Here is a 10,391-nt window from a genome sequence, read left to right on the forward strand (position 1 = left end):
AACCGGGCCTATTCTACAAATTCATAAACAACAAATTGCAGGTAAAGGATAATATCCAGAAGTTGAAAATGGGAAACAGATTAACGGAAAATGAAAAGGAAATGTGTGAAACATTAAATGAAAAGTTCCGAAGTGTGTTTGTACAAAATGGAATCTTCAGAGAACCAGACACAATAAGAATTCCAGAGAACAAGATAGAGTGGATAGAGGTGTATAGAGATGAAGTGGAAAATATGCTAAAGGAGCTCAGTAAGAACAAAGCAGTTCGCCCAGATTGAGTTTCACCATGGGTTCTGAGAGAATGTGCATCTGAGCTCAGCATTCCACTTCACCTGATCTTTCAGGCATCCGTGTGTACAGGAATCGTAGCAGACGTGTAGAAACAGGCTAACATAGTTCCAATCTACAAAAGTGGCAGCAGGGAAGACCCCCCTCAGTTTTAGACCTGTATCATTGACAAGTGTAATAGTGAAAGTATTAGAAAAACTAATCAAAACTAAATGGGTAGAACACCTGGAGAGAAATGATATAATATCAGACAGAAAGGATGGTTTTCGATCTGGAAGATCCTGTGTATCGAATTTACTCAGTTTCTATGATCGAGCCACAGAGATATTACAGGAAAGAGATGTTTGGGTTGACTGCATCTATCAGGACCTAAAAAAGGCTTTCGACAGAGTTCCACATCTGAGGTTGTTCTGGAAACTCGAAAATATTGGAGGGGTGAAAGGTAAGCTTCTAACATGGATGAAAAATTTTCTGACTGATAGAAAAATGAGGGCAGTAATCAGAGGAAATGTATCGGATTGGAGAAATGTCACAGGTGGAGTACCACAGGATTCAGTTCTTGCACCAGTGATGTTTGTTGTCTACATAAATGATCTACATGCACACACACACCACACACACACACACACACACACACACACACACACACACACACACACACTAACATACTCAAACACTCCCACACACGCACACAAACACACACCAACACGCAAACACACACACACACATTGGATTGGAAAATTGTAATAGGAAATACGCACACACCCTCCCACTCATTGAATCGGAGAACTGGAATAGGAAACAAACATGGCTTGGGGAAGACGTAACGCACAGGGAGGAGAAGAACAAGTTGACTTGTTTCAGGAGATACTCTTTGAAATGTGGAGAGAAATCAGGGAGGAACTAAGGGAAATGGGGGAGAAGGTAGCCAACCTGCGGGACGAGCTGAATGAGGCAAAGGAGGAGATTAAAAGCCTGAAAGAGAATTCTCTCCAATATGAGACACGATCCAGCCCTCAGGAAGATGGTAATGTATCTATAGAGGGACTTCTACAATACAACCCTCATTTGCAGACATACTTAGAAGGACCCCGGAAGTTGTCTCTGCAGTACAGGAAATTGCCATGAAAGATGCTACTTCTCAGGAAGCAGCAAGATTGACTAGCCGACTGATAGAGAAAAAGAGCAGTAACTGTCGTAGGAATTAAGGAGCAAATTGTAGCCAGTCCAGGGGAGAGGAGAGATAAGGACAGAACCACAGTTAAAGAGATCCTTGAAGGGGAACAGATGGAGAGGGAAGAACAGAATATAGAAAAGGTTTTCAGGATTGGCCAGTACAACAAGGAAAGAGATTGAGTGATAAAAAGTGGTTTTCAAAAGCGAGGCCACAAAAGAATTTTTTTTTAGCAAAGAGGAGCAGCCTGTTCAATGTATTGAAGTTCAAAAGGGAACTTCTGCTGAGGGATATGACCAGGGAAGAGAGATTGACGGCAGCAGCAGCGAGGAAGGAGTGTAAGGAGAGATACAGGAATCAGGGAGCCATAGCCCAAAACCCTACGATCCCAGAGGGGAGTGGGGAACCCTCTAACAGCCCCAGTAGGGGGATGATCACACCCACCTCCCACCCAATAGAAGCCCTACCTGCCCCACCCCCACTGAGTGGCCACCTGGCCCAACCACCCACCACTCTCCCCTGTCCCCACCCCTAAACCCTACTTACTCCCCTAAGCCCTCCCTTCTTACCCACCCCTAAGCCCTACCTTATCCCCCACCACCTTAAGCCCTCCCTTCTCCCCCACCACCCTAAGCCCTCCCTTCTCCCCCACCCCCTTATCCCCTCCCTTCTTCCCCACCCCCTAACCCTTAAACTGCGCATGGCGTATATATACGCCCTGAGTAACATGTCCCATGGTGAGCATGGCGTATATATACGCCATAGGGTGCCAGACCTGATTCAAATGGCCCGCGGCTACACGGGGTTCACAGTAACTTCCTCAGGGCTCTTGTAAACAGATGCCATTTTGAAAAAAAATCGTGGGCAATATTCTCAGGTGTGAGAGGCACAGTACTGTTGGAGCAACCAAGGCCGGCGCACGCAGCATGAGCGAACAGCATTGATGTTCAGCTTGTGACCACAGCATCGCCGAAAAATGTCAAAATAAATATATAATTGTTATTATTTAGCGATGACAATATTACAGATGACCAATGACTGTGATATAAATAACTAGGGTTGTGATAATAGCAGGATTGTTGTAATAATTAGCGCTGTGGGAGGAGTGATGCTGAGAGACAGAGGGAGACAGCATCGTTTACTAACTGTGTAGCCACCTGTTATTGTTTGCATTCACCAAACCAGGTCAGTGGTTCTCTATGGTGAACACAAATGTAGATACTTATATATAATGTGTGTATTAGTGTAATAACAGCAAAAGGATTATGCTGGGAGGAGCCATATGGGTGACGGAGGTGACGTCGTCTGCACGATTTGTCTAGCTGTTTAGAGGGTGGCCACTATGCTCTTTGGGCGCTCTACAAGCTTAGGTGTACAGTTACGGTGCATAAAACATGTAGATATTTATATATAATATGTGTATATAGGGTAATAACACCACAACTGGTATTGTTGGGGGAGAAAGTTTAGTGCGTGTGACCTTGAAAGAGTGAGGGAGCCGCCAGCCGCCATCTGTGTATAGCGACGACTCTTAGTGCCTGAACTAACTATATCAGCTTGGCTGTACAGTTGTGGTGAACAAAATATACACATACTTATATATAACGTCTGTATATAGTGTAATAACACCACAACTGGTATTGTTGGGGGAGAAAGTTTAGTGCGTGTGACCTTGAATGAGTGAGGGAGCCGCCATCTGTGTATAGCGACGACTCTTAGTGCCTGAACTAACTATATCAGCTTAGCTGTACAGTTGTGGTGAACAAAATATATACATACTTATATATAACGTCTGTATATAGTGTAATAACACCACAAATGGTATTGTTGGGGATGAAAGTTTAGTGCGTGTGACCTTGAATGAGTGAGGGAGCCGCCAGCCGCCATCTGTGTATACCGACGACTCTTAGTGCCTGAACTAACTATATCAGCTTAGCTGTACAGTTGTGGTGAACAAAATATACACATACTTATATATAACGTCTGTATATAGTGTAATAACACCACAAATGGTATTGTTGGGGGAGAAAGTTTAGTGCGTGTGTTGAGGGAGTGGCAGCGAGTGGCTGGCTGGTGTGTGGCGGTAACTCCTCGTTGCTTTTCGACTCTCAATACCAACTTAGTGGTTCGTTATGGTGACCAAAACATGCCAATACTTATATATAACCTGTGTATAGAGTGTAATAGCAGCAAAACTATTTGTTCATTGTTTTATAAACATAATAATTGAATCACTAATATGCACATCATACTTTTGAGTATAGCGATTATTAACCACTTTTATTATATAAATATGTTACAATACACACTATTGAATAATATTACTGCAAAAAAACTAAGAAAAAATCAATCGGAGACATTGAAACAATTAGGTAATAATATCTTTTTGGCAACTCCCATCTGTCAACGCGGGTGACGCTGACTGGGTCTGACGACCGCTCTGTCAACGCCCACTTTTTGCCAGACTTCCTCGGTCAATTGCGCCCAAAATATGTCACCTACGATTTTTTTTTTATTTTTTCCGTGCTCAGGGGACACAAATTAACATGTTTAGAAGACGAAAAAAAATTTTTGAATTTTTTTTTTCTTGCGCACAGGGGTGTAAATGTCCCAAGGACCCCTGAGCAGTGTAAGGGTTAAGCCCTCCCTTCTCCCCCATCCCACTAAGCCCTCCTTTCTAACTCACCCCACCCCAAGCCCTCCCTCTTATTTTGCCCCCACAAGCATTCCTTTCTTCCCCTCCCCACGAAGCCCTCCTTTCTCTCCCACCCCCTCAAGCCCTCCCTCCTCCCCCTACCCCCCATAGCCCCCTCTTTTCTCAATCCCCCAAACCTCCATTCGCTCCCACCCTTGCCAAACCAGATCCTTCCAGCCTCCCCTCAAAACCCAGGTCCTCCTTACCCTCAGTCTCCCCTCACAACCCAGGTCCTCCCTCTTTCCCCTACTGATCCCAGACCCTCCATGTTTACCTACTCCAGTGGAATCAACTGAAGCTGAGGATGGACAAAAAAAAAGAGTCTGCTTGAAGGTGATGTACTCGAACATACAATGGATTTCAAGCAAGGCAAGTGAACTTAGGGAAAGAGCACAAAAAGTAAAGCTAAATATAATTGGACTCACGGAAACAAAACTCTCAGGAATCATAACAAATGTGGTGTTTCCCCAGGACTACACTGCAATAAGGAAAGAGAGGGAGGTTAGGGGAATAGGCAGAGTGGCCCTACTTATGAGAAAGGAATGGAGTTTCAAGGAGATGGTTATCCCAGCCTGTGAGAGGCTTAGAGTCTACATAACAGGCACCATGACGATGGAAGGACAAGAGTAGTAGTAGTAGTGATATGTAACCCTCTACCAAACGACAGAAGACCCAGGCAAGTGTAAGACAGAAACAGCATGACAGTTAACAAAATAATTGAGAGGGCAGCCTCTGCTGCCCTGTTGAATTCGATCCTGTCTGCTCGTCATGGGAGACTTCAATCACGGAGGGATAGACTGGGAGAACAAGGAACAGCATGGTGGAGAGGAAACATAGAGAGCTATACTACTGGAGGTGGCAACAAAAAGCTTTTTAAGCCAGCATGTCAGGGAACCCCACAAGAATGAGGGAAAACGATGAACCACCGAGACTCAATCTAGTCTTCATTCTGAATGACTTCGACATAAGGGAAATTGACTTCGAGGTCCTAGTAGGAATGAGCGATCACAGTGTACTGACGTTTGAGTATCTGGTCGAAAAAGGGCTAAAGTACTCGAGAGAGGGAGCTGAAAGCAAAAGGCTAGCATTCCATAAGGGTAACTATGAGGTTATCTTGAGGTTATCTTGAGATGATTTCGGGGCTTTTAGTGTCCCTGCGGCCCGGTCTTTGACCAGGCCTCCACCCCCAGGAAGCAGCCTGTGACAGCTGACTAACAGCCAGGTACCTATTTAACTGCTAGGTAACAGGGGGCATAGGGTGAAAGAAACTCTGCCCATTGTTTCTCGCCGGCGCCTGGGATCGAACCCAGGACGACAGGATCACATGCCCAGTGTGCTGTCCGCTCGGCCGACCGGCTCCCTTAGGAGTTAAGGAGGAGTTAAGAAAATTCCTAACATATATAATATGGGAAACAGAGCTCAGGGGAAAGACAGCCCAAGACGTGATGGAATGCATCATGCAGAAGTGTAAGGAGGCAGCAAAAAAGTTTATCGCGGCCAAAAAGGAAAAAAAGGAAATGCAGATGAAAAACCCATGGTTTAATCAGAGATGTAAGCTAGCTAAGCAACTAAGTAAAAAATCGTTGAGAAACTATAGAAATAATAGAACACTTGAGAGCAGAGAAGAATACCTGAGAGCCAGGAATGAATACATCAGGGTGAGAAGTGAGGCGGAAGGGCAATATAAAAACGACATAGCAAACAAGGCTAAGACTCAACCTAAATTGTTACACAGCCACATCAGGAGAAAGACAACAGTGAAGGAACAGGTAATGAAACTGAGGATAGGGGCAGACAGATTACCTACAAACGACAAAGAAGTGTGCGAGGAATTCCATAAGAAATTCCAGGAAGTCTTCACATTAGAGCAAGGAGAAATCGCAGAGATAAGAGAAGGAATAGTTAACCAGACACCACAAGAGGAATTTAAGATTACCAGTGGGGATGTAAGGAAGCTTTTGCTAGAGTTGGATGTGACAAAGGCTGGTTGATACCTGGTTGATACCTAGTTGATGGGGTTCTGGGAGTTCTTCTACTCCCCAAGCCCGGCCTGAGGCCAGACTTGACTTGTGAGAGTTTGGTCCACCAGGCTGTTGCTTGGAGCAGACTGCAGGCCCACATACCCACCACAGCCCGGTTGGTCCAGCACTCCTCGAAGGAAACAATCTAGTTTCCTCTTGAAGATGTCTACGGTTGTTCCTGTAATATTTCTGATGCTCGCTGGTAGGACGTTGAACAACCGTGGCCCTCTCATGTTCATACAGTGTTCTCTGATTGTGCCCATGGCACCTCTGCTTCTCACTGGTTCTATTCTGCATTTTCTTCCATGTCGTTCACTCCAGTACGTTGTTATTTTACTGTGCAGATTTGGGACCTGGCCCTCCAGTATTTTCTATGTGTATATTATTTGGTATCTCTCTCGTCTCCTTTCTAGTGAGTACGTTTGGAGAGCTTTGAGACGATCCCAATAATTTAGGTGCTTTATTTCGTCTCTGCGTGCCGTATATGTTCTCTGTATTCCCTCAATTTCAGCAATCTCTTCTGCTCTGAATGGGGAAGTGAGTACTGAGCAGTACTCGAGACGGGACAACACAAGTGATTTGAAGAGTACAACCATTGTGATGGGATCTCTGGACTTGAAGGTCCTCGTAATCCATCCTATCATTTTTCTGGCTGACGGAATACTTGCTTGGTTATGCTCCCTAAACGTTAGGTCGTCGGACATCATTATTCCCAAATCCTTAACATGCTGTTTTCCTACTATCGGCAGATTTGATTGTGTTTTGTACCCTGTATTATGTTTAAGATCCTCATTTTTGCCGTATCTGAGTACCTGGAATTTATCACTGTTAAACATTATTTGTTTAAACAAATAAACGTTATTTGCTGCTGCCCAATCGAAAACTTCGTTAATATCTGTTCGTAGTTTATCAATGTCTTCAGCAGAGGTAATTTTCATGCTGATGTTTGTATCGTCTGCAAAGGACGACACGAAGCTGTGACTTGTGTTTTTGTCTATATCTGATATGAGAATAAGGAACAGCAGTGGTGCAAGGACTGTACCTTGAGGTACAGAGCTTTTAACTGCACTCGGACTCGATTTTACTTGATTGACTCTTTGTGTTCTGTTCGACAGAAAATTGAGTATCCAGCGTCCTACTTTACCAGTTATACCCACTGACCTCATTTTTTGTGCAATCACTCCATGGTCACATTTGTCGAATGCCTTTGCAAAATCTGTGTATACGACATCTGCATTATGTTTTTCCTCTAATGCCACAGTGATTTTGTCATAGTGGTCAAGTAGCTGTAAGAGGCATGATCTTCCTGCTCTAAATCCATGTTGGCCTGGGTTGTGGAGGTCATTGGTTTTCATGAGTCTAGTGACCTGACTCCTGATCACACTCTCAAATACTTTTATTATGTGGGACGTTAGTGCAACTGGCCTATAATTCTTTGCCAATGCTTTGCAACCCGTTCTCGCAAATTTAATAAGTCAATATTGACTTATTAAATATGTGCATAGGTGACATACTTAACATAATAGTTTCCCTTGAAAAGCTTCATAGAAAACACCAACCTTACCTAACCTACTTAGTATGTTAAGATAAGCATCTTGTTGCTTCGTAATTACAATTATTACCTAACCTATAATAGGTATAGGTTAAGTAATAATTGTAATTACGAAGCAATAAGATGCTTATCTTAAGATACTAACAAGGTTAGGTAAGGTCGGTGTTTCCTATGAATCTTTTTAAGGGTATCTATTATGTTTAGTATATCACCTATGCACGTAGTTAATAAGTCAATATTGACTTTACGAATTTGCGAGAACGGGTTGTGCTTTGCTACCACCTTTGTGTAGAGGGGCAATGTCTGCTGCTTTAAGCGCATCTGGTATCTCCCCTGTGTCCAAGCTCTTCCTCCACACTATACTGAGTGCCTGTGTTACTGGCACTTTGCATTTCTTTATAAATATTGAATTCCATGAGTCTGGACCCGGGGCTGAGTGCATGGGCATATTGTCAATTTCTCTTTCAAAACCTGCCACGCTCGTGTTGATATTAGTTATATTTACAGGTGTTTGAGTATTCATTCATATTCATTGTCCGAATCTTCCACTTTCATGCTGAGTATAGGAGTACTAAACATGTCCTCATACTGCTTTTTTAGGATTTCACTAATTTCTTTGTCATCCTCAGTGTATGAACCTTCACTAATACGAATAGGTCCAATACTGGCAGTGGTTTTACCTTTTGATTTGGCATATGTGAAGAAATTTTTTGGGGTTTTCTTAATTTCTTGAATTGCTTTCTGTTCTAGTTGCCTTTCTTCAGTCTGATACGAATGCTTCAGTCTCTGTTCGATTTCTTCAATCTCCCTGTTTAAATTATTTCTTCTTTGTATAAAGAGTTGTGTCTGCTTAAGCATTTCCATTCATTTCTTCCTCCTTTTGTAATGTCGTCTGCGTTCTCTGTCTACATTTGACCTCTTTCTGGCTTTCCTCAAAGGAGCATGTTTCAGACAGACTTCATATGCTTCAGAAGTCAGTTTTTCTATTCCTTGTGTAGGATTTTTATTTCTTAGAACATTTTCCCATTTAATGTTTGTAAGTTCCCTGTTTATTTTCTCCTAGTCTTAATTTTCCCAGTTAATTTTCTCTTGTTATTAAAATTGAATTTACTGAATAGCCCTTCTCACTTGTTGTTTCTCTTGAGCCTACTACCGTTATTAATGTTAGTTTGCACTTCAATGAGCTTGTGGTCCGAGTACGTAGTGTCTGAGACGGTAATGTCTCCGATTAGCTCCTCATTGTTCATGAATATCAGGGCCAGTGTGTTTTCCACGCAGGATGCCATAGGCCCGGATGGAATATCGCCATGGATACTAAAAGAACGAGCAGAAGCACTGTGCCTGCCACTCTCCATTGTGCATAACAAATCACTGGTAACAGGTGAACTGCCAGAAATTTGAAAGACGGCAAACGTAGTCCCAATATACAAGAAGGGGGATAGACAGGAGGCACTGAACTACTGGCCAGTGTTCCTAACTTGCATACCATGTAAGTTATTGGAGAACATTGTGAGAAAAAAGCTAGTGGAACATTTGGAGCGAAGGAACTTTGTGACACAACACCAACATGCTTTCAGGGATGGCAAGCCATGCGTCACAGGATTAATTGAATTCAATGATTAGGCAACAAGAATCAGGCAGGAAAGAGTGGGGTGGGCAAAAGTAGGGTAAATTGAGACTTGACCTTTGCGCAACCCCTGAGCAGGTAAGGCAATTGGCTCCCCTGCACAGGTGTTGCACATGGCTCTAGTCTCAAGGGGGTGCGGGAAGGGGGGCCCCCGTGGGCGCGCGTGTGTGGTCTCGCGGCATATTGTGGGTCGCGGGAGGGTGTCTCCGCATGCCTGGATGTGGTCACGTGGGGGGTTGTGGGTCGCTAGGGGTGGAATGGGGTGTGTACCACATGCCTAGGAGGCCAGGTATATTGTGGTGTACCGTGAGGAGACAGGCGTGGGAAGATAAGTGGCATGCGAGGGTAATGTAATAGGAGTTGGGGGAGGGGATAGTCCGGGAAGGGGGAGCCATCTTCTCGCCGGTGGCTGAGGCGGTGAAGGCAGTCACGCCTCCTCTCTTTCGTGTTTTGAAAAGGGTAGTCTATTTGTGTTAACAATCTGAAGCAGTTTAAGCCTCCATGATGTCGGTACATCAACACTCGGAGGGGTGAATGTGCGATGTATGTGCCTAGTTGTACTCACCTAGTTGAGCTCGCCTAGTTGTACTTACCCGGGGCAGCAGAAGCAGCAGGAAGGTGTTTATACTCCTGAATAAATATATGTAATTTTAGATAAAACCCAGGAGCTTCACCATTACACACATCTTAGGTGGTGGTTTGAGGAGTACTGACTTGGTAGAGGTGAAGGGGACCATCTTACCTGCAAACCAAACCTCCCCCACCCCCATACCACCAACCAACACTCCACCCCTTACCCAATGCCTATACCATCTCCATCACCCTCACTTAGATTGGATAGACTAGTTGTTCTGGGCAAAAACCTAAAGTATTGAGACCGTCAGAGACTGGTGACAGACCCACCCATAGATCTGTGGGGGAGAGAGAGAGAGAGAGAGAGGGAGGGAGAGGGAGGGAGAGGGAGGGAGGGAGGGAGGGAGAGGGAGGGAGGGAGAGGGAGGGAGGGAGGGAGAGGGAGGGAGAGAGGGAGAGGG

This window comes from Procambarus clarkii, chromosome 78 (genome assembly GCF_040958095.1).
Source record: "Procambarus clarkii isolate CNS0578487 chromosome 78, FALCON_Pclarkii_2.0, whole genome shotgun sequence".
Lineage (NCBI taxonomy): Eukaryota > Metazoa > Arthropoda > Malacostraca > Decapoda > Cambaridae > Procambarus > Procambarus clarkii.